This window comes from Dermacentor variabilis, unplaced genomic scaffold, assembly GCF_050947875.1.
Source record: "Dermacentor variabilis isolate Ectoservices unplaced genomic scaffold, ASM5094787v1 scaffold_14, whole genome shotgun sequence".
NCBI classification, from domain to species: Eukaryota; Metazoa; Arthropoda; class Arachnida; order Ixodida; family Ixodidae; genus Dermacentor; species Dermacentor variabilis.
This window is the reverse complement of record NW_027460302.1, coordinates 4,067,744-4,092,811: the sequence shown is the minus strand read 5'-3', so window position 1 is coordinate 4,092,811 and position 25,068 is coordinate 4,067,744.

The window sequence follows — 25,068 nt, the reverse complement described above, 5'->3', positions numbered from 1 at the left end:
GACTTTCCTTTCCTTACCTCTTCTCCGTCCTTAAACTGGCTCTCTTAACTACTACACGCACAGACAAAGCAACATCGCGCGCTTTAGATCCTATAGATGAGATGAATATTTACAATTATTATTAGGGTTATAATTATATTCGAGTGCTGATTGCCGTGTTATAGTTTGTTAACGAAGCTTCCCCTCAAGTCTAAATATTGTAAGGCAGTTTGTCGTGTGCGCATCATGGACACGCATGCTTATATCGCCTTCCGTTTCCCTAGCACGGTTGCGCTTTAAAACCACGGCGCTGCAATATTGCTTTCCTTTCCTTGCTTCTTCTCCGCCCTTAAACTGGCTCTCTTAACTACTACACGCAGAGACAAGCAACAGCGCGCGCATGCGATCCCATAGATCAGATGAATACATATATATAGAAAAGTATCAGTCATAGCTCTCGTAGTATAGCCTTCTGAGCCGTTTCCTTTTTTTCTTTGAAAGAAGTCCTATTAGGGTTATTATAATTACACGAAGGTATTTCGCCCTCGCCAGCAGCAGTACTTGAGATAGCTATTCCGGCGGCTAGCTTCCCACGCTATGCGTGCCGCCCTCGCACCTGTTTAAGCTTTTTCCTAGACGCTAGAGCTATACAATGTCCGCGCAACCTTGAGTGATCGGAAAGCGCGTTTTCCATTCTTGGCCGGCGGAGAGGGGAGACTTCGTTCCGGCCGCGAAGCTCTCTACATCTCAGTAAGATGCCTGGTGGTGGTATTGTGCTGACGATGCCCTCTCGGTGACCGTATATTTCCCCCTCATCTTTTAAGAGATTCAATACATACAAGCATTTGTCTCACAAACCGGATTTATTTCAAGGGAATTTTCCACCTCTCAATAATTTCTCTCGTCGTATTCTAGTGCTGATTGCCGTGTTATAGTTTTTTAACGAAGCTTCCTCTCAAGTCTAAATATTGTAAGGCAGTTTGTCGTGTGCGCATCATGGACACGCATGCTTATATCGCCTTCCGTTTCCCTACCACGGTTGCGCTTCAAAACCACGGCGCTGCAATATTGCTTTCCTCTCCTTGCTTCTTCTCCGCCCTTAAACTGGCTCTCTTAACTACTACACGCAGAGACAAGCAACAGCGCGCGCATGCGATCCCATAGATGAGATGAATACATATACATAGAAAAATATCAGTCATAGCTCTCGTAGTATAGCCTGCTGAGCCGTTTCCTTTTTTTTCTTTTTCTTTGAAAGAAGTCCTATTAGGGTTATTATAATTACACGAAGGTATTTCGCCCTCGCCAGCAGCAGTACTTGTGATAGCTATTCCGGCGGCTAGCTTCCCACGCTATGCGTGCCGCCCTCGCACCTGTTTAAGCTTTTTCCTAGACGCTAGAGCTATACAATGTCCGCGCAACCTTGAGCGATCGGAAAGCGCGTTTTCCATTCTTGGCCGGCGGAGAGGGGAGACTTCGTTCCGGCCGCGAAGCTCTCTACATCTCAGTAAGGTGCCTCGTGGTGGTCTCCTGCTGACGATGCCCTCTCGGTGAGCGTATATTTCCCCCTCATGTTTTAAGAGATTCAATACATACAAGCATTTGTCTCACAAACCGGATTTATTTCAAAGGAATTTTCCACCTCTAAATAATTTCTCTCGTCGTATTCGAGTGCTGATTGCCGTGTTATAGTTTGTTAACGAAGCTTCCCCTCAAGTCTAAATATTGTAAGGCAGTTTGTCGTGTGCGTATCATGGACACGCATGCTTATATCGCTTTCCGTTTCTCTACCACGGTTGCGCTTTAAAACCACGGCGCTGCAAGTTTGCTTCAGAGACTTTCCTTTCCTTACCTCTTCTCCGTCCTTAAACTGGCTCTCTTAACTACTACACGCACAGACAAAGCAACATCGCGCGCTTTAGATCCTATAGATGAGATGAATATTGACAATTATTATTAGGGTTATAATTATATTCGAGTGCTGATTGCCGTGTTATAGTTTGTTAACGAAGCTTCCCCTCAAGTCTAAATATTGTAAGGCAGTTTGTCGTGTGCGCATCATGGACACGCATGCTTATATCGCCTTCCGTTTCCCTACCACGGTTGCGCTTTAAAACCACGGCGCTGCAATATTGCTTTCCTCTCCTTGCTTCTTCTCCGCCCTTAAACTGGCTCTCTTAACTACTACACGCAGAGACAAGCAACAGCGCGCGCATGCGATCCCATAGATGAGATGAATACATATATATATAGAAAAGTATCAGTCATAGCTCTCGTAGTAGAGCCTTCTGAGCCGTTTCCTTTTATTTCTTTTTTTGAAAGAAGTCCTATTAGGGTTATTATAATTACACGAAGGTATTTCGCCCTCGCCAGCAGCAGTACTTGAGATAGCTATTCCGGCGGCTAGCTTTCCACGCTATGCGTGCCGCCCTCGCACCTGTTTAAGCTTTTTCCTAGACGCTAGAGCTATACAATGTCCGCGCAACCTTGAGCGATCGGAAAGCACGTTTTCCATTCTTGGCCGGCGGAGAGGGGAGACTTCGTTCCGGCCGCGAAGCTCTCTACATCTCAGTAAGGTGCCTCGTGGTGGTCTCGTGCTGACGATGCCCTCTCGGTGAGCGTATATTTCCCCCTCATCTTTTAAGAGATTCAATACATACAAGCATTTGTCTCACAAACCGGATTTATTTCAAAGGAATTTTCCACCGCTCAATAATTTCTCTCGTCGTATTCGAGTGCTGATTGCCGTGTTATAGTTTGTTAACGAAGCTTCCCCTCAAGTCTAAATATTGTAAGGCAGTTTGTCGTGTGCGTATCATGGACACGCATGCTTATATCGCTTTCCGTTTCTCTACCACGGTTGCGCTTTAAAACCACGGCGCTGCAAGTTTGCTTCAGAGACTTTCCTTTCCTTACCTCTTCTCCGTCCTTAAACTGGCTCTCTTAACTACTACACGCACAGACAAAGCAACATCGCGCGCTTTAGATCCTATAGATGAGATGAATATTTACAATTATTATTAGGGTTATAATTATATTCGAGTGCTGATTGCCGTGTTATAGTTTGTTAACGAAGCTTCCCCTCAAGTCTAAATATTGTAAGGCAGTTTGTCGTGTGCGCATCATGGACACGCATGCTTATATCGCCTTCCGTTTCCCTAGCACGGTTGCGCTTTAAAACCACGGCGCTGCAATATTGCTTTCCTTTCCTTGCTTCTTCTCCGCCCTTAAACTGGCTCTCTTAACTACTACACGCAGAGATAAGCAACAGCGCGCGCATGCGATCCCATAGATCAGATGAATACATATATATAGAAAAGTATCAGTCATAGCTCTCGTAGTATAGCCTTCTGAGCCGTTTCCTTTTTTTTCTTTGAAAGAAGTCCTATTAGGGTTATTATAATTACACGAAGGTATTTCGCCCTCGCCAGCAGCAGTACTTGAGATAGCTATTCCGGCGGCTAGCTTCCCACGCTATGCGTGCCGCCCTCGCACCTGTTTAAGCTTTTTCCTAGACGCTAGAGCTATACAATGTCCGCGCAACCTTGAGCGACCGGAAAGCACGTTTTCCATTCTTGGCCGGCGGAGAGGGGAGACTTCGTTCCGGCCGCGAAGCTCTCTACATCTCAGTAAGGTGCCTCGTGGTGGTCTCGTGCTGACGATGCCCTCTCGGTGAGCGTATATTTCCCCCTCATCTTTTAAGAGATTCAATACATACAAGCATTTGTCTCACAAACCGGATTTATTTCAAGGGAATTTTCCACCTCTCAATAATTTCTCTCGTCGTATTCTACTGCTGATTGCCGTGTTATAGTTTTTTAACGAAGCTTCCCCTCAAGTCTAAATATTGTAAGGCAGTTTGTCGTGTGCGCATCATGGACACGCATGCTTATATCGCCTTCCGTTTCCCTACCACGGTTGCGCTTTAAAACCACGGCGCTGCAATATTGCTTTCCTCTCCTTGCTTCTTCTCCGCCCTTAAACTGGCTCTCTTAACTACTACACGCAGAGACAAGCAACAGCGCGCGCATGCGATCCCATAGATGAGATGAATACATATACATAGAAAAGTATCAGTCATAGCTCTCGTAGTATAGCCTGCTGAGCCGTTTCCTTTTTTTTCTTTTTCTTTGAAAGAAGTCCTATTAGGGTTATTATAGTTACACGAAGGTATTTCGCCCTCGCCAGCAGCAGTACTTGTGATAGCTATTCCGGCGGCTAGCTTCCCACGCTATGCGTGCCGCCCTCGCACCTGTTTAAGCTTTTTCCTAGACGCTAGAGCTATACAATGTCCGCGCAACCTTGAGCGATCGGAAAGCGCGTTTTCCATTCTTGGCCGGCGGAGAGGGGAGACTTCGTTCCGGCCGCGAAGCTCTCTACATCTCAGTAAGGTGCCTCGTGGTGGTCTCGTGCTGACGATGCCCTCTCGGTGAGCGTATATTTCCCCCTCATGTTTTAAGAGATTCAATACATACAAGCATTTGTCTCACAAACCGGATTTATTTCAAAGGAATTTTCCACCTCTAAATAATTTCTCTCGTCGTATTCGAGTGCTGATTGCCGTGTTATAGTTTGTTAACGAAGCTTCCCCTCAAGTCTAAATATTGTAAGGCAGTTTGTCGTGTGCGTATCATGGACACGCATGCTTATATCGCTTTCCGTTTCTCTACCACGGTTGCGCTTTAAAACCACGGCGCTGCAAGTTTGCTTCAGAGACTTTCCTTTCCTTACCTCTTCTCCGTCCTTAAACTGGCTCTCTTAACTACTACACGCACAGACAAAGCAACATCGCGCGCTTTAGATCCTATAGATGAGATGAATATTTACAATTATTATTAGGGTTATAATTATATTCGAGTGCTGATTGCCGTGTTATAGTTTGTTAACGAAGCTTCCCCTCAAGTCTAAATATTGTAAGGCAGTTTGTCGTGTGCGCATTATGGACACGCATGCTTATATCGCCTTCCGTTTCCCTACCACGGTTGCGCTTTAAAACCACTGCGCTGCCATATTGCTTTCCTCTCCTTGCTTCTTCTCCGCCCTTAAACTGGCTGTCTTAACTACTACACGCAGAGACAAGCAACAGCGCACGCATGCTATCCCATAGATGAGATGAATACATATATATAGAAAAGTATCAGTCATAGCTCTCGTAGTATAGCCTTCTGAGCCGTTTCCTTATTTTCTTTTTTTTTTCTTTGAAAGAAGTCCTTTTAGGGTTATTATAATTACACGAAGGTATTTCGCCCTTCTAGCAGCAGTACTTGAGATAGCTATTCCGGCGGCTAGCTTCCCACGCTATGCGTGCCGCCCTCGCACCTGTTTAAGCTTTTTCCTAGACGCTAGAGCTATACAATGTCCGCGCAACCTTGAGCGATCGGAAAGCGCGTTTTCCATTCTTGGCCGGCGGAGAGGGGAGACTTCGTTCCGGCCGCGAAGCTCTCTACATCTCAGTAAGGTGCCTTGTGGTGGTCTCGTGCTGACGATTCCCTCTCGGTGAGCGTATATTTCCCGCTCATCTTTTAAGAGATTGAATACATACAACCATTTGTCTCACAAACCGGATTTATTTCAAGGGAATTTTCCACCTCTCAATAATTTCTCTCGTCGTATTCGAGTGCTGATTGCCGTGTTATAGTTTGTTAACGAAGCTTCCCCTCAAGTCTAAATATTGTAAGGCAGTTTGTCGTGTGCGTATCATGGACACGCATGCTTATGTCGCTTTCCGTTTCTCTACCACGGTTGCGCTTTAAAACCACGGCGCTGCAAGTTTGCTTCAGAGACTTTCCTTTCCTTACCTCTTCTCCGTCCTTAAACTGGCTCTCTTAACTACTACACGCACAGACAAAGCAACATCGCGCGCTTTAGATCCTATAGATGAGATGAATATTTACAATTATTATTAGGGTTATAATTATATTCGAGTGCTGATTGCCGTGTTATAGTTTGTTAACGAAGCTTCCCCTCAAGTCTAAATATTGTAAGGCAGTTTGTCGTGTGCGCATCATGGACACGCATGCTTATATCGCCTTCCGTTTCCCTACCACGGTTGCGCTTTAAAACCACGGCGCTGCAATATTGCTTTCCTCTCCTTGCTTCTTCTCCGCCCTTAAACTGGCTCTCTTAACTACTACACGCAGAGACAAGCAACAGCGCGCGCATGCGGTCCCATAGATGAGATGAATACATATATATAGAAAAGTATCAGTCATAGCTCTCGTAGTATAGCCTTCTGAGCCGTTTCCTTTTTTTTTCTTTCTTTTTTTATGAAAGAAGTCCTATTAGGGTTATTATAATTACACGAAGGTATTTCGCCCTCGCTAGCAGCAGTACTTGAGATAGCTATTCCGACGGCTAGCTTCCCACGCTATGCGTGTCGCCCTCGCACCTGTTTAAGCTTTTTCCTAGACGCTAGAGCTATACAATGTCCGCGCAAATTTGAGCGATTGGAAAGCGCGTTTTCCATTCTTGGCCGGCGGAGAGGGGAGACTTCGTTCCGGCGGCGAAGCTCTCTACATCTCAGTAAGGTGCCTGGTGGTGGTCTCGTGCTGACGATTCCCTCTCGGTGAGCGTATATTTCCCGCTCATCTTTTAAGAGATTGAATACATACAACCATTTGTCTCACAAACCCGATTTATTTCAAGGGAATTTTCCACCTCTCAATAATTTCTCTCGTCGTATTCGAGTGCTGATTGCCGTGTTATAGTTTGTTAACGAAGCTTCCCCTCAAGTCTAAATATTGTAAGGCAGTTTGTCGTGTGCGTATCATGGACACGCATGCTTATGTCGCTTTCCGTTTCTCTACCACGGTTGCGCTTTAAAACAACGGCGCTGCAAGTTTGCTTCAGAGACTTTCCTTTCCTTACCTCTTCTCCGTCCTTAAACTGGCTCTCTTAACTACTACACGCACAGACAAAGCAACATCGCGCGCTTTAGATCCTATAGATGAGATGAATATTTACAATTATTATTAGGGTTATAATTATATTCGAGTGCTGATTGCCGTGTTATAGTTTGTTAACGAAGCTTCCCCTCAAGTCTAAATATTGTAAGGCAGTTTGTCGTGTGCGCATTATGGACACGCATGCTTATATCGCCTTCCGTTTCCCTACCACGGTTGCGCTTTAAAACCACTGCGCTGCAATATTGCTTTCCTCTCCTTGCTTCTTCTCCGCCCTTAAAGTGGCTGTCTTAACTACTACACGCAGAGACAAGCAACAGCGCACGCATGCTATCCCATAGATGAGATGAATACATATATATAGAAAAGTATCAGTCATAGCTCTCGTAGTATAGCCTTCTGAGCCGTTTCCTTATTTTTCTTTTTTTTTCTTTGAAAGAAGTCCTATTAGGGTTATTATAATTACACGAAGGTATTTCGCCCTTCTAGCAGCAGTACTTGAGATAGCTATTCCGGCGGCTAGCTTCCCACGCTATGCGTGCCGCCCTCGCACCTGTTTAAGCTTTTTCCTAGACGCTAGAGCTATACAATGTCCGCGCAACCTTGAGCGATCGGAAAGCGCGTTTTCCATTCTTGGCCGGTGGAGAGGGGAGACTTCGTTCCGGCCGCGAAGATCTCTACATCTCAGTAAGGTGCCTTGTGGTGGTCTCGTGCTGACGATGCCCTCTCGGTGAACGTATATTTCCCCCTCATCTTTTAAGAGATTCAATACATACAAGCATTTGTCTCACCAACCGGATTTACTTCAAGGGAATTTTCCACCTCTCAATAATTTCTCTCGTCGTATTCTAGTGCTGATTGCCGTGTTATAGTTTGTTAACGAAGCTTCCCCTCAAGTCTAAATATTATAAGGCAGTTTGTCGTGTGCGTATCATGGACACGCATGCTTATATCGCTTTCCGTTTCTCTACCACGCTTGCGCTTTAAAACCACGGCGCTGCAAGTTTGCTTCAGAGACTTTCCTTTCCTTACCTCTTCTCCGTCCTTAAACTGGCTCTCTTAACTACTACACGCACAGACAAAGCAACATCGCGCGCTTTAGATCCTATAGATGAGATGAATATTTACAATTATTATTAGGGTTATAATTATATTCGAGTGCTGATTGCCGTGTTATAGTTTGTTAACGAAGCTTCCCCTCAAGTCTAAATATTGTAAGGCAGTTTGTCGTGTGCGCATCATGGACACGCATGCTTATATCGCCTTCCGTTTCCCTACCACGGTTGCGCTTTAAAACCACGGCGCTGCAATATTGCTTTCCTCTCCTTGCTTCTTCTCCGCCCTTAAACTGGCTCTCTTAGCTACTACACGCAGAGACAAGCAACAGCGCGCGCATGCGGTCCCATAGATGAGATGAATACATATATATAGAAAAGTATCAGTCATAGCTCTCGTAGTATAGCCTTCTGAGCCGTTTCCTTTTTTTTCTTTCTTTTTTTTGAAAGAAGTCCTATTAGGGTTATTATAATTACACGAAGGTATTTCGCCCTCGCTAGCAGCAGTACTTGAGATAGCTATTACGACGGCTAGCTTCCCACGCTATGCGTGTCGCCCTCGCACCTGTTTAAGCTTTTTCCTAGACGCTAGAGCTATACAATGTCCGCGCAACCTTGAGCGATCGGAAAGCGCGTTTTCCATTCTTGGCCGGCGGAGAGGGGAGACTTCGTTCCGGCCGCGAAGCTCTCTACATCTCAGTAAGGTGCCTGGTGGTGTTCTCGTGCTGACGATTCCCTCTCGGTGAGCGTATATTTCCCGCTCATCTTTTAAGAGATTGAATACATACAACCATTTGTCTCACAAACCGGATTTATTTCAAGGGAATTTTCCACCTCTCAATAATTTCTCTCGTCGTATTCGAGTGCTGATTGCCGTGTTATAGTTTGTTAACGAAGCTTCCCCTCAAGTCTAAATATTGTAAGGCAGTTTGTCGTGTGCGTATCATGGACACGCATGCTTATGTCGCTTTCCGTTTCTCTACCACGGTTGCGCTTTAAAACCACGGCGCTGCAAGTTTGCTTCAGAGACTTTCCTTTCCTTACCTCTTCTCCGTCCTTAAACTGGCTCTCTTAACTACTACACGCACAGACAAAGCAACATCGCGCGCTTTAGATCCTATAGATGAGATGAATATTTACAATTATTATTAGGGTTATAATTATATTCGAGTGCTGATTGCCGTGTTATAGTTTGTTAACGAAGCTTCCCCTCAAGTCTAAATATTGTAAGGCAGTTTGTCGTGTGCGCATTATGGACACGCATGCTTATATCGCCTTCCCTTTCCCTACCACGGTTGCGCTTTAAAACCACTGCGCTGCAATATTGCTTTCCTCTCCTTGCTTCTTCTCCGCCCTTAAAGTGGCTGTCTTAACTACTACACGCAGAGACAAGCAACAGCGCACGCATGCTATCCCATAGATGATATGAATACATATATATAGAAAAGTATCAGTCATAGCTCTCGTAGTATAGCCTTCTGAGCCGTTTCCTTATTTTTCTTTTTTTTTCTTTGAAAGAAGTCCTATTAGGGTTATTATAATTACACGAAGGTATTTCGCCCTCGCTAGCAGCAGTACTTGAGATAGCTATTCCGACGGCTAGCTTCCCACGCTATGCGTGTCGCCCTCGCACCTGTTTAAGCTTTTTCCTAGACGCTAGAGCTATACAATGTCCGCGCAACCTTGAGCGATCGGAAAGCGCGTTTTCCATTCTTGGCCGGCGGAGAGGGGAGACTTCGTTCCGGCCGCGAAGCTCTCTACATCTCAGTAAGGTGCCTTGTGGTGGTCTCGTGCTGACGATGCCCTCTCGGTGAACGTATATTTCCCCCTCATCTTTTAAGAGATTCAATACATACAAGCATTTGTCTCACAAACCGGATTTACTTCAAGGGAATTTTCCACCTCTCAATAATTTCTCTCGTCGTATTCTAGTGCTGATTGCCGTGTTATAGTTTGTTAACGAAGCTTCCCCTCAAGTCTAAATATTATAAGGCAGTTTGTCGTGTGCGTATCATGGACACGCATGCTTATATCGCTTTCCGTTTCTCTACCACGCTTGCGCTTTAAAACCACGGCGCTGCAAGTTTGCTTCAGAGACTTTCCTTTCCTTACCTCTTCTCCGTCCTTAAACTGGCTCTCTTAACTACTACACGCACAGACAAAGCAACATCGCGCGCTTTAGATCCTGTAGATGAGATGAATATTTACAATTATTATTAGGGTTATAATTATATTCGAGTGCTGATTGCCGTGTTATAGTTTGTTAACGAAGCTTCCCCTCAAGTCTAAATATTGTAAGGCAGTTTGTCGTGTGCGCATCATGGACACGCATGCTTATATCGCCTTCCGTTTCCCTACCACGGTTGCGCTTTAAAACCACAGCGCTGCAATATTGCTTTCCTCTCCTTGCTTCTTCTCCGCCCTTAAACTGGCTCTCTTAGCTACTACACGCAGAGACAAGCAACAGCGCGCGCATGCGGTCCCATAGATGAGATGAATACATATATATAGAAAAGTATCAGTCATAGCTCTCGTAGTATAGCCTTCTGAGCCGTTTCCTTTTTTTCTTTCTTTTTTTTGAAAGAAGTCCTATTAGGGTTATTATAATTACACGAAGGTATTTCGCCCTCGCTAGCAGCAGTACTTGAGATAGCTATTCCGACGGCTAGCTTCCCACGCTATGCGTGTCGCCCTCGCACCTGTTTAAGCTTTTTCCTAGACGCTAGAGCTATACAATGTCCGCGCAACCTTGAGCGATCGGAAAGCGCGTTTTCCATTCTTGGCCGGCGGAGAGGGGAGACTTCGTTCCGGCCGCGAAGCTCTCTACATCTCAGTAAGGTGCCTTGTGGTGGTCTCGTGCTGACGATGCCCTCTCGGTGAACGTATATTTCCCCCTCATCTTTTAAGAGATTCAATACATACAAGCATTTGTCTCACAAACCGGATTTACTTCAAGGGAATTTTCCACCTCTCAATAATTTCTCTCGTCGTATTCTAGTGCTGATTGCCGTGTTATAGTTTGTTAACGAAGCTTCCCCTCAAGTCTAAATATTATAAGGCAGTTTGTCGTGTGCGTATCATGGACACGCATGCTTATATCGCTTTCCGTTTCTCTACCACGCTTGCGCTTTAAAACCACGGCGCTGCAAGTTTGCTTCAGAGACTTTCCTTTCCTTACCTCTTCTCCGTCCTTAAACTGGCTCTCTTAACTACTACACGCACAGACAAAGCAACATCGCGCGCTTTAGATCCTATAGATGAGATGAATATTTACAATTATTATTAGGGTTATAATTATATTCGAGTGCTGATTGCCGTGTTATAGCTTGTTAACGAAGCTTCCCCTCAAGTCTAAATATTGTAAGGCAGTTTCTCGTGTGCGCATCATGGACACGCATGCTTATATCGCCTTCCGTTTCCCTACCACGGTTGCGCTTTAAAACCACGGCGCTGCAATCTTGCTTTCCTCTCCTTGCTTCTTCTCCGCCCTTAAACTGGCTCTCTTAACTACTACACGCAGAGACAAGCAACAGCGCGCATATGCGGTCCCATAGATGAGATGAATACATATATATAGAAAAGTATCAGTCATAGCTCTCGTAGTATAGCCTTCTGAGCCGTTTCCTTTTTTTTTCTTTCTTTTTTTTGAAAGAAGTCCTATTAAGGTTATTATAATTACACGAAGGTATTTCGCCCTCGCCAGCAGCAGTACTTGAGATAGCTATTCCGGCGGCTAGCTTCCCACGCTATGCGTGCCGCCCTCGCATTTGTTTAAGCTTTTTCCTAGACGCTAGAGCTATACAATGTCCGCGCAACCTTGAGCGATCGGAAAGCGCGTTTTCCATTCTTGGCCGGCGGAGAGGGGAGACTTCGTTCCGGCCGCGTAGCTATCTACATCTCAGTAAGGTGCCTGGTGGTGGTCTCGTGCTGACGATGCCCTCTCGGTGAACGTATATTTCCCCCTCATCTTTTAAGAGATTCAATACATACAAGCATTTGTCTCACAAACCGGATTTATCTCAAGGGAATTTTCCACCTCTCAATAATTTCTCTCGTGGTATTCTAGTGCTGATTGCCGTGTTATAGTTTGTTAACGAAGCTTCCCCTCAAGTCTAAATATTGTAAGGCAGTTTGTCGTGTGCGTATCATGGACACGCATGCTTATATCGCTTTCCGTTTCTCTACCACGGTTGCGCTTTAAAACCACGGCGCTGCAAGTTTGCTTCAGAGACTTTCCTTTCCTTACCTCTTCTCCGTCCTTAAACTGGCTCTCTTAACTACTACACGCACAGACAAAGCAACATCGCGCGCTTTAGATCCTATAGATGAGATGAATATTTACAATTATTATTAGGGTTATAATTATATTCGAGTGCTGATTGCCGTGTTATAGTTTGTTAACGAAGCTTCCCCTCAAGTCTAAATATTGTAAGGCAGTTTGTCGTGTGCGCATTATGGACACGCATGCTTATATCGCCTTCCGTTTCCCTACCACGGTTGCGCTTTAAAACCACTGCGCTGCAATATTGCTTTCCTCTCCTTGCTTCTTCTCCGCCCTTAAACTGGCTGTCTTAACTACTACACGCAGAGACAAGCAACAGCGCACGCATGCTATCCCATAGATGAGATGAATACATATATATAGAAAAGTATCAGTCATAGCTCTCGTAGTATAGCCTTCTGAACCGTTTCCTTATTTTTCTTTTTTTTTTCTTTGAAAGAAGTCCTATTAGGGTTATTATAATTACACGAAGGTATTTCGCCCTTCTAGCAGCAGTACTTGAGATAGCTATTCCGGCGGCTAGCTTCCCACGCTATGCGTGCCGCCCTCGCACCTGTTTAAGCTTTTTCCTAGACGCTAGAGCTATACAATGTCCGCGCAACCTTGAGCGATCGGAAAGCGCGTTTTCCATTCTTGGCCGGCGGAGCGGGGAGACTTCGTTCCGGCCGCGAAGCTCTCTACATCTCAGTAAGGTGCCTTGTGGTGGTCTCGTGCTGACGATGCCCTCTCGGTGAACGTATATTTCCCCCTCATCTTTTAAGAGATTCAATACATACAAGCATTTGTCTCACAAACCGGATTTACTTCAAGGGAATTTTCCACCTCTCAATAATTTCTCTCGTCGTATTCTAGTGCTGATTGCCGTGTTATAGTTTGTTAACGAAGCTTCCCCTCAAGTCTAAATATTATAAGGCAGTTTGTCGTGTGCGTATCATGGACACGCATGCTTATATCGCTTTCCGTTTCTCTACCACGGTTGCGCTTTAAAACCACGGCGCTGCAAGTTTGCTTCAGAGACTTTCCTTTCCTTACCTCTTCTCCGTCCTTAAACTGGCTCTCTTAACTACTACACGCACAGACAAAGCAACATCGCGCGCTTTAGATCCTATAGATGAGATGAATATTTACAATTATTATTAGGGTTATAATTATATTCGAGTGCTGATTGCCGTGTTATAGTTTGTTAACGGAGCTTCCCCTCAAGTCTAAATATTGTAAGGCAGTTTGTCGTGTGCGCATTATGGACACGCATGCTTATATCGCCTTCCGTTTCCCTACCACGGTTGCGCTTTAAAACCACTGCGCTGCAATATTGCTTTCCTCTCCTTGCTTCTTCTCCGCCCTTAAACTGGCTGTCTTAACTACTACACGCAGAGACAAGCAACAGCGCACGCATGCTATCCCATAGATGAGATGAATACATATATATAGAAAAGTATCAGTCATAGCTCTCGTAGTATAGCCTTCTGAACCGTTTCCTTATTTTTCTTTTTTTTTTCTTTGAAAGAAGTCCTATTAGGGTTATTATAATTACACGAAGGTATTTCGCCCTTCTAGCAGCAGTACTTGAGATAGCTATTCCGGCGGCTAGCTTCCCACGCTATGCGTGCCGCCCTCGCACCTGTTTAAGCTTTTTCCTAGACGCTAGAGCTATACAATGTCCGCGCAACCTTGAGCGATCGGAAAGCGCGTTTTCCATTCTTGGCCGGCGGAGAGGGGAGACTTCGTTCCGGCCGCGAAGCTCTCTACATCTCAGTAAGGTGCCTGGTGGTGGTCTCGTGCTGACGATGCCCTCTCGGTGAACGTATATTTCCCCCTCATCTTTTAAGAGATTCAATACATACAAGCATTTGTCTCACAAACAGGATTTACTTCAAGGGAATTTTCCACCTCTCAATAATTTCTCTCGTCGTATTCTAGTGCTGATTGCCGTGTTATAGTTTGTTAACGAAGCTTCCCCTCAAGTCTAAATATTATAAGGCAGTTTGTCGTGTGCGTATCATGGACACGCATGCTTATATCGCTTTCCGTTTCTCTACCACGCTTGCGCTTTAAAACCACGGCGCGGCAAGTTTGCTTCAGAGACTTTCCTTTCCTTACCTCTTCTCCGTCCTTAAACTGGCTCTCTTAACTACTACACGCACAGACAAAGCAACATCGCGCGCTTTAGATCCTATAGATGAGATGAATATCTACAATTATTATTAGGGTTATAATTATATTCGAGTGCTGATTGCCGTGTTATAGTTTGTTAACGAAGCTTCCCCTCAAGTCTAAATATTGTAAGGCAGTTTGTCGTGTGCGCATCATGGACACGCATGCTTATATCGCCTTCCGTTTCCCTACCACGGTTGAGCTTTAAAACCACGGCGCTGCAATATTGCTTTCCTCTCCTTGCTTCTTCTCCGCCCTTAAACTGGCTCTTTCAACTACTACACGCACAGACAAGCAACAGCGCGCGCATGCGGTCCCATAGATGAGATGAATACATATATATAGAAAAGTATCAGTCATAGCTCTCGTAGTATAGCCTTCTGAGCCGTTTCCTTTTTTTTCTTTCTTTTTTTTGAAAGAAGTCCTATTAGGGTTATTATAATTACACGAAGGTATTTCGCCCTCGCTAGGAGCAGTACTTGAGATAGCTATTCCGACGGCTAGTTTCCCACGCTATGCGTGTCGCCCTCGCACCTGTTTAAGCTTTTTCGTAGACGCTAGAGCTATACAATGTCCGCGCAAATTTGAGCGATCGGAAAGCGCGTTTTCCATTCTTGGCCGGCGGAGAGGGGAGACTTCGTTCCGGCCGCGAAGCTCTCTACATCTCAGTAAGGTGCCTGGTGGTGGTCTCGTGCTGACGATTCCCTCTCGGTGGGCGTATATTTCCCGCTCATCATTTAAGAGATTCAATACATACGAGCATTTGTCTCACAAACCGGATTTATTTCAAGGGAATTTTCCACCTCTCAATAATTTCTCTCGTCGTATTCGAGTGCTGAATGCCGTGTTATAGTTTGTTAACGAAGCTTCCCCTCAAGTCTAAATATTGTAAGGCAGTTTGTCGTGTGCGTATCATGGACACGCATGCTTATATCGCTTTCCGTTTCTCTACCACGGTTGCGCTTTAAAACCACGGCGCTGCAAGTTTGCTTTAGAGACTTTCCTTTCCTTACCTCTTCTCCGTCCTTAAACTGGCTCTCTTAACTACTACACGCACAGACAAAGCAACATCGCGCGCTTTAGATCCTATAGATGAGATGAATATTTACAATTATTATTAGGGTTATAATTATATTCGAGTGCTGATTGCCGTGTTATAGTTTGTTAACGAAGCTTCCCCTCAAGTCTGAATATTGTAAGGCAGTTTGTCGTGTGCGCATCATGGACACGCATGCTTATATCGCCTTCCGTTTCCCTACCACGGTTGCGCTTTAAAACCACGGCGCTGCAATATTGCTTTCCTCTCCTTGCTTCTTCTCCGCCCTTAAACTGGCTCTCTTAACTACTACACGCAGAGACAAGCAACAGCGCGCGCATGCGATCCCATAGATGAGATGAATACATATATATAGAAAAGTATCAGTCATAGCTCTCGTAGTATAGCCTTCTGAGCCGTTTCCTTTTTTTTCTTTCTTTTTTTTGAAAGAAGTCCTATTAGGGTTATTATAATTACACGAAGGTATTTCACCCTCGCTAGCAGCAGTACTTGAGATAGCTATTCCGACGGCTAGCTTCCCACGCTATGCGTGCCGCCCTCGCACCTGTTTAAGCTTTTTCCTAGACGCTAGAGCTATACAATGTCCGCGCAACCTTGAGCGATCGGAAAGCGCGTTTTCCATTCTTGGCCGGCGGAGAGGGGAGACTTCGTTCCGGCCGCGAAGCTCTCTACATCTGAGTAAGGTGCCTGGTGGTGGTCTCGTGCTGACGATGCCCTCTCGGTGAACGTATATTTCCCCCTCATCTTTTAAGAGATTCAATACATACAAGCATTTGTCTCACAAACCGGATTTATCTCAAGGGAATTTTCCACCTCTCAATAATTTCTCTCGTCGTATTCTAGTGCTGATTGCCGTGTTATAGTTTGTTAACGAAGCTTCCCCTCAAGTCTAAATATTGTAAGGCAGTTTGTCGTGTGCGTATCATGGACACGCATGCTTATATCGCTTTCCGTTTCTCTACCACGGTTGCGCTTTAAAACCCCGGCGCTGCAAGTTTGCTTCAGAGACTTTCCTTTCCTTACCTCTTCTCCGTCCTTAAACTGGCTCTCTTAACTACTACACGCACAGACAAAGCAACATCGCGCGCTTTAGATCCTATAGATGAGATGAATATTTACAATTATTATTCGGGTTATAATTATATTCGAGTGCTGATTGCCGTGTTATAGTTTGTTAACGAAGCTTCCCCTCAAGTCTAAATATTGTAAGGCAGTTTGTCGTGTGCGCATCATGGACACGCATGCTTATATCGCCTTCCGTTTCCCTACCACGGTTGCGCTTTAAAACCACGGCGCTGCAATATTGCTTTCCTCTCCTTGCTTCTTCTCCGCCCTTAAACTGGCTCTCTTAACTACTACACGCAGAGACAAGCAACAGCGCGCGCATGCGATCCCATAGATGAGATGAATACATATATATAGAAAAGTATCAGTCATAGCTCTCGTAGTATAGCCTTCTGAGCCGTTTCCTTTTCTTTCTTTTTTTTTTCTTTGAAAGAAGTCCTATTAGGGTTATTATAATTACACGAAGGTATTTCGCCCTCGCCAGCAGCGGTACTTGAGATAGCTATTCCGGCGGCTAGCTTCCCACGCTATGCGTGCCGCCCTCGCACCTGTTTAAGCTTTTTCCTAGACGCTAGAGCTATACAATGTCCGCGCAACCTTGAGCGATCGGAAAGCGCGTTTTCCATTCTTGGCCGGCGGAGAGGGGAGACTTCGTTCCGGCCGCGAAGCTCTCTACATCTCAGTAAGGTGCCTGGTGGTGGTCTCGCGCTGACGATGCCCTCTCGGTGAACGTATATTTCCCCCTCATCTTTTAAGAGATTCAATACATACAAGCATTTGTCTCACAAACCGGATTTATTTCAAGGGAATTTTCCACCACTCAATAATTTCTCTCGTCGTATTCTAGTGCTGATTGCCGTGTTATAGTTTGTTAACGAAGCTTCCCCTCAAGTCTAAATATTGTAAGGCAGTTTGTCGTGTGCGCATTATGGACACGCATGCTTATATCGCCTTCCGTTTCCCTACCACGGTTGCGCTTTAAAACCACTGCGCTGCAATATTGCTTTCCTCTCCTTGCTTCTTCTCCGCCCTTAAACTGGCTGTCTTAACTACTACACGCAGAGACAAGCAACAGCGCACGCATGCTATCCCATAGATGAGATGAATACATATATATAGAAAAGTATCAGTCATAGCTCCCGTAGTATAGCCTTCTGAGCCGTTTCCTTTTTTTTCTTTTTTTTTCTTTGAAAGAAGTCCTATTAGGGTTATTATAATTACACGAAGGTATTTCGCCCTCTCTAGCAGCAGTACTTGAGATAGCTATTCGGGCGGCTAGCTTCCCACGCTATGCGTGCCGACCTCGCACCTGTTTAAGCTTTTTCCTAGACGCTAGAGCTATACAGTATCCGCGCAACCTTGAGCGATCGGAAAGCGCGTTTTCCATTCTTGGCCGGCGGAGAGGGGAGACTTCGTTCCGGCCGCGAAGCTCTCTACATCTCAGTAAGGTGCCTGGTGATGGTCTCGTGCTGACGATGCCCTCTCGGTGGGCGTATATTTCCCCCTCATCTTTTAAGAGATTCAATACATACGAGCACTTGTCTCACAAACCGGATTTATTTCAAGGGAATTTTCCACCTCTCAATAATTTCTCTCGTCGTATTCGAGTGCTGAATGCCGTGTTATAGTTTGTTAACGAAGCTTCCCCTCAAGTCTAAATATTGTAAGGCAGTTTGTCGTGTGCGTATCATGGACACGCATGCTTATATCGCTTTCCGTTTCTCTACCACGGTTGCGCTTTAAAACCACGGCGCTGCAAGTTTGCTTCAGAGACTTTCCTTTCCTTACCTCTTCTCCATCCTTAAACTGGCTCTCTTAACTACTACACGCACAGACAAAGCAACATCGCGCGCTTTAGATCCTATAGATGAGATGAATATTTACAATTATTATTAGGGTTATAATTATATTCGAGTGCTGATTGCCGTGTTATAGTTTGTTAACGAAGCTTCCCCTCAAGTCTAAATATTGTAAGGCAGTTTGTCGTGTGCGCATCATGGACACGCATGCTTATATCGCCTTCCGTTTCCCTACCACGGTTGCGCTTTAAAACCACGGCGCTGCAATATTGCTTTCCTCTCCTTGCTTCTTCTCCGCCCTTAAACTGGCTGTCTTAACTACTACACGCAGAGAGAAGCGACAGCGCGCGCATGCGATCCCATAGATGAGATGAATACATATATATAGAAAAGTATCAGTCATAGCTCTCGTTGTATAGCCTTCTGAGCCGTTTCCTTTTTTTTCTTTTTTTTTCTTTGAAAGAAGTCCTATTAGGGTTATTATAATTACACGAAGGTATATCGCCCTCGCCAGCAGCAGTACTTGAGATAGCTATTCCGGCGGCTAGCTTCCCACGCTGTGCGTGCCGCCCTCGCACCTGTTTAAGCTTTTTCCTAGACGCTAGAGCTATACAATGTCCGCGCAACCTTGAGCGATCGGAAAGCGCGTTTTCCTTTCTTGGCCGGCGGAGAGGGGAGACTTCGTTCCGGCCGCGAAGCTCTCTACATCTCAGTAAGGTGCCTGGTGGTGGTCTCGTGCTGACGATGCCCTCTCGGTGGGCGTATATTTCCCCCTCATCTTTTAAGAGATTCAATACATACGAGCATTTGTCTCACAAACCGGATTTATTTCAAGGGAATTTTCCACCTCTCAATAATTTCTCTCGTCGTATTCGAGTGCTGAATGCCGTGTTATAGTTTGTTAACGAAGCTTCCCCTCAAGTCTAAATATTGTAAGGCAGTTTGTCGTGTGCGTATCATGGACACGCATGCTTATATCGCTTTCCGTTTCTCTACCACGGTTGCGCTTTAAAACCACGGCGCTGCAAGTTTGCTTCAGAGACTTTCCTTTCCTTACCTCTTCTCCGTCCTTAAACTGGCTCTCTTAACTACTACACGCACAGACAAAGCAACATCGCGCGCTTTAGATCCTATAGATGAGATGAATATTTACAATTATTATTAGGGTTATAATTATATTCGAGTGCTGATTGCCGTGTTATAGTTAGTTAACGAAGCTTCCCCTCAAGTCTAAATATTGTAAGACAGTTTGTCGTGTGCGCATCATGGACACGCATGCTTATATCGCCTTCCGTTTCCCTACCACGGTTGCGCTTTAAAACCACGGCGCTGCAATATTGCTTTCCTCTCCTTGCTTCTTCTCCGCTCTTAAACTGGCTCTCTTAACTACTACACGCAGAGACAAGCAACAGCGCGCGCATGCGATCCCATAGATGAGATGAATACATATATATAGAAAAGTATCAGTCATAGCTCTCGTAGTATAGCCTTCTGAGCCGTTTCCTTATTTTTCTTTTTTTGTCTTTGAAAGAAGTCCTATTAGGGTTATTATAATTACACGAAGGTATTTCGCCCTTCTAGCAGCAGTACTTGAGATAGCTATTCCGGCGGCTAGCTTCCCACGCTATGCGTGCCGCCCTCGCACCTGTTTAAGCTTTTTCCTAGACGCTAGAGCTATACAATGTCCGCGCAACCTTGAGCGATCGGAAAGCGCGTTTTCCATTCTTGGCCGGCGGAGAGGGGAGACTTCGTTCCGGCCGCGAAGCTCTCTACATCTCAGTAAGGTGCCTTGTGGTGGTCTCGTGCTGACGATGCCCTCTCGGTGAACGTATATTTCCCCCTCATCTTTTAAGAGATTCAATACATACAAGCATTTGTCTCACAAACCGGATTTACTTCAAGGGAATTTTCCACCTCTCAATAATTTCTCTCGTCGTATTCTATTGCTGATTGCCGTGTTATAGTTTGTTAACGAAGCTTCCCCTCAAGTCTAAATATTATAAGGCAGTTTGTCGTGTGCGTATCATGGACACGCATGCTTATATCGCTTTCCGTTTCTCTACCACGCTTGCGCTTTAAAACCACGGCGCTGCAAGTTTGCTTCAGAGACTTTCCTTTCCTTACCTCTTCTCCGTCCTTAAACTGGCTCTCTTAACTACTACACGCACAGACAAAGCAACATCGCGCGCTTTAGATCCTATAGATGAGATGAATATTTACAATTATTATTAGGGTTATAATTATATTCGAGTGCTGATTGCCGTGTTATAGTTTGTTAACGAAGCTTCCCCTCAAGTCTAAATATTGTAAGGCAGTTTGTCGTGTGCGCATCATGGACACGCATGCTTATATCGCCTTCCGTTTCCCTACCACGGTTGCGCTTTAAAACCACGGCGCTGCAATATTGCTTTCCTCTCCTTGCTTCTTCTCCGCCCTTAAACTGGCTCTCTTAGCTACTACACGCAGAGACAAGCAACAGCGCGCGCATGCGGTCCCATAGATGAGATGAATACATATATATAGAAAAGTATCAGTCATAGCTCTCGTAGTATAGCCTTCTGAGCCGTTTCCTTCTTTTCTTTCTTTTTTTTGAAAGAAGTCCTATTAGGGTTATTATAATTACACGAAGGTATTTCGCCCTCGCTAGCAGCAGTACTTGAGATAGCTATTCCGACGGCTAGCTTCCCACGCTATGCGTGTCGCCCTCGCACCTGTTTAAGCTTTTTCCTAGACGCTAGAGCTATACAATGTCCGCGCAACCTTGAGCGATCGGAAAGCGCGTTTTCCATTCATGGCCGGCGGAGAGGGGAGACTTCGTTCCGGCCGCGAAGCTCTCTACATCTCAGTAAGGTGCCTTGTGGTGGTCTCGTGCTGACGATGCCCTCTCGGTGAACGTATATTTCCCCCTCATCTTTTAAGAGATTCAATACATACAAGCATTTGTCTCACAAACCGGATTTACTTCAAGGGAATTTTCCACCTCTCAATAATTTCTCTCGTCGTATTCTAGTGCTGATTGCCGTGTTATAGTTTGTTAACGAAGCTTCCCCTCAAGTCTAAATATTATAAGGCAGTTTGTCGTGTGCGTATCATGGACACGCATGCTTATATCGCTTTCCGTTTCTCTACCACGCTTGCGCTTTAAAACCACGGCGCTGCAAGTTTGCTTCAGAGACTTTCCTTTCCTTACCTCTTCTCCGTCCTTAAACTGGCTCTCTTAACTACTACACGCACAGACAAAGCAACATCGCGCGCTTTAGATCCTATAGATGAGATGAATATTTACAATTATTATTAGGGTTATAATTATATTCGAGTGCTGATTGCCGTGTTATAGCTTGTTAACGAAGCTTCCCCTCAAGTCTAAATATTGTAAGGCAGTTTCTCGTGTGCGCATCATGGACACGCATGCTTATATCGCCTTCCGTTTCCCTACCACGGTTGCGCTTTAAAACCACGGCGCTGCAATCTTGCTTTCCTCTCCTTGCTTCTTCTCCGCCCTTAAACTGGCTCTCTTAACTACTACACGCAGAGACAAGCAACAGCGCGCATATGCGGTCCCATAGATGAGATGAATACATATATATAGAGAAGTATCAGTCATAGCTCTCGTAGTATAGCCTTCTGAGCCGTTTCCTTTTTTTTTCTTTCTTTTTTTTGAAAGAAGTCCTATTAGGGTTATTATAATTACACGAAGGTATTTCGCCCTCGCCAGCAGCAGTACTTGAGATAGCTATTCCGGCGGCTAGCTTCCCACGCTATGCGTGCCGCCCTCGCATTTGTTTAAGCTTTTTCCTAGACGCTAGAGCTATACAATGTCCGCGCAACCTTGAGCGATCGGAAAGCGCGTTTTCCATTCTTGGCCGGCGGAGAGGGGAGACTTCGTTCCGGCCGCGAAGCTCTCTACATCTCAGTAAGGTGCCTTGTGGTGGTCTCGTGCTGACGATGCCCTCTCGGTGAACGTATATTTCCCCCTCATCTTTTAAGAGATTCAATACATACAAGCATTTGTCTCACAAACCGGATTTACTTCAAGGGAATTTTCCACCTCTCAATAATTTCTCTCGTCGTATTCTAGTGCTGATTGCCGTGTTATAGTTTGTTAACGAAGCTTCCCCTCAAGTCTAAATATTATAAGGCAGTTTGTCGTGTGCGTATCATGGACACGCATGCTTATATCGCTTTCCGTTTCTCTACCACGCTTGCGCTTTAAAACCACGGCGCTGCAAGTTTGCTTCAGAGACTTTCCTTTCCTTACCTCTTCTCCGTCCTTAAACTGGCTCTCTTAACTACTACACGCACAGACAAAGCAACATCGCGCGCTTTAGATCCTATAGATGAGATGAATATTTACAATTATTATTAGGGTTATAATTATATTCGAGTGCTGATTGCCGTGTTATAGCTTGTTAACGAAGCTTCCCCTCAAGTCTAAATATTGTAAGGCAGTTTCTCGTGTGCGCATCATGGACACGCATGCTTATATCGCCTTCCGTTTCCCTACCACGGTTGCGCTTTAAAACCACGGCGCTGCAATCTTGCTTTCCTCTCCTTGCTTCTTCTCCGCCCTTAAACTGGCTCTCTTAACTACTACACGCAGAGACAAGCAACAGCGCGCATATGCGGTCCCATAGATGAGATGAATACATATATATAGAAAAGTATCAGTCATAGCTCTCGTAGTATAGCCTTCTGAGCCGTTTCCTTTTTTTTCTTTCTTTTTTTTGAAAGAAGTCCTATTAGGGTTATTATAATTACACGAAGGTATTTCGCCCTCGCTAGCAGCAGTACTTGAGATAGCTATTCCGGCGGCTAGCTTCCCACGCTATGCGTGCCGCCCTCGCACCTGTTTAAGCTTTTTCCTAGACGCTAGAGCTATACAATGTCCGCGCAACCTTGAGCGATCGGAAAGCGCGTTTTCCATTCTTGGCCGGCGGAGCGGGGAGACTTCGTTCCGGCCGCGAAGCTCTCTACATCTCAGTAAGGTGCCTTGTGGTGGTCTCGTGCTGACGATGCCCTCTCGGTGACCGTATATTTCCCCCTCATCTTTTAAGAGATTCAATACATACAAGCATTTGTCTCACAAACCGGATTTATTTCAAGGGAATTTTCCACCTCTCAATAATTTCTCTCGTCGTATTCTAGTGCTGATTGCCGTGTTATAGTTTGTTAACGAAGCTTCCCCTCAAGTCTAAATATTGTAAGGCAGTTTGTCGTGTGCGTATCATGGACACGCATGCTTATATCGCTTTCCGTTTCTCTACCACGGTTGCGCTTTAAAACCCCGGCGCTGCAAGTTTGCTTCAGAGACTTTCCTTTCCTTACCTCTTCTCCGTCCTTAAACTGGCTCTCTTAACTACTACACGCACAGACAAAGCAACATCGCGCGCTTTAGATCCTATAGATGAGATGAATATTTACAATTATTATTCGGGTTATAATTATATTCGAGTGCTGATTGCCGTGTTATAGTTTGTTAACGAAGCTTCCCCTCAAGTCTAAATATTGTAAGGCAGTTTGTCGTGTGCGCATCATGGACACGCATGCTTATATCGCCTTCCGTTTCCCTACCACGGTTGCGCTTTAAAACCACGGCGCTGCAATATTGCTTTCCTCTCCTTGCTTCTTCTCCGCCCTTAAACTGGCTCTCTTAACTACTACACGCAGAGACAAGCAACAGCGCGCGCATGCGATCCCATAGATGAGACGAATACATATATATAGAAAAGTATCAGTCATAGCTCTCGTAGTATAGCCTTCTGAGCCGTTTCCTTTTCTTTCTTTTTTTTTTCTTTGAAAGAAGTCCTATTAGGGTTATTATAATTACACGAAGGTATTTCGCCCTCGCCAGCAGCGGTACTTGAGATAGCTATTCCGGCGGCTAGCTTCCCACGCTATGCGTGCCGCCCTCGCACCTGTTTAAGCTTTTTCCTAGACGCTAGAGCTATACAATGTCCGCGCAACCTTGAGCGATCGGAAAGCGCGTTTTCCATTCTTGGCCGGCGGAGAGGGGAGACTTCGTTCCGGGCGCGAAGCTCTCTACATCTCAGTAAGGTGCCTGGTGGTGGTCTCGCGCTGACGATGCCCTCTCGGTGAACGTATATTTCCCCCTCATCTTTTAAGAGATTCAATACATACAAGCATTTGTCTCACAAACCGGATTTATTTCAAGGGAATTTTCCACCTCTCAATAATTTCTCTCGTCGTATTCTAGTGCTGATTGCCGTGTTATAGTTTGTTAACGAAGCTTCCCCTCAAGTCTAAATATTGTAAGGCAGTTTGTCGTGTGCGCATTATGGACACGCATGCTTATATCGCCTTCCGTTTCCCTACCACGGTTGCGCTTTAAAGCCACTGCGCTGCAATATTGCTTTCCTCTCCTTGCTTCTTCTCCGCCCTTAAACTGGCTGTCTTAACTACTACACGCAGAGACAAGCAACAGCGCACGCATGCTATCCCATAGATGAGATGAATACATATATATAGAAAAGTATCAGTCATAGCTCCCGTAGTATAGCCTTCTGAGCCGTTTCCTTTTTTTTCTTTTTTTTTTCTTTGAAAGAAGTCCTATTAGGGTTATTATAATTACACGAAGGTATTTCGCCCTCTCTAGCAGCAGTACTTGAGATAGCTATTCGGGCGGCTAGCTTCCCACGCTATGCGTGCCGACCTCGCACCTGTTTAAGCTTTTTCCTAGACGCTAGAGCTATACAGTATCCGCGCAACCTTGAGCGATCGGAAAGCGCGTTTTCCATTCTTGGCCGGCGGAGAGGGG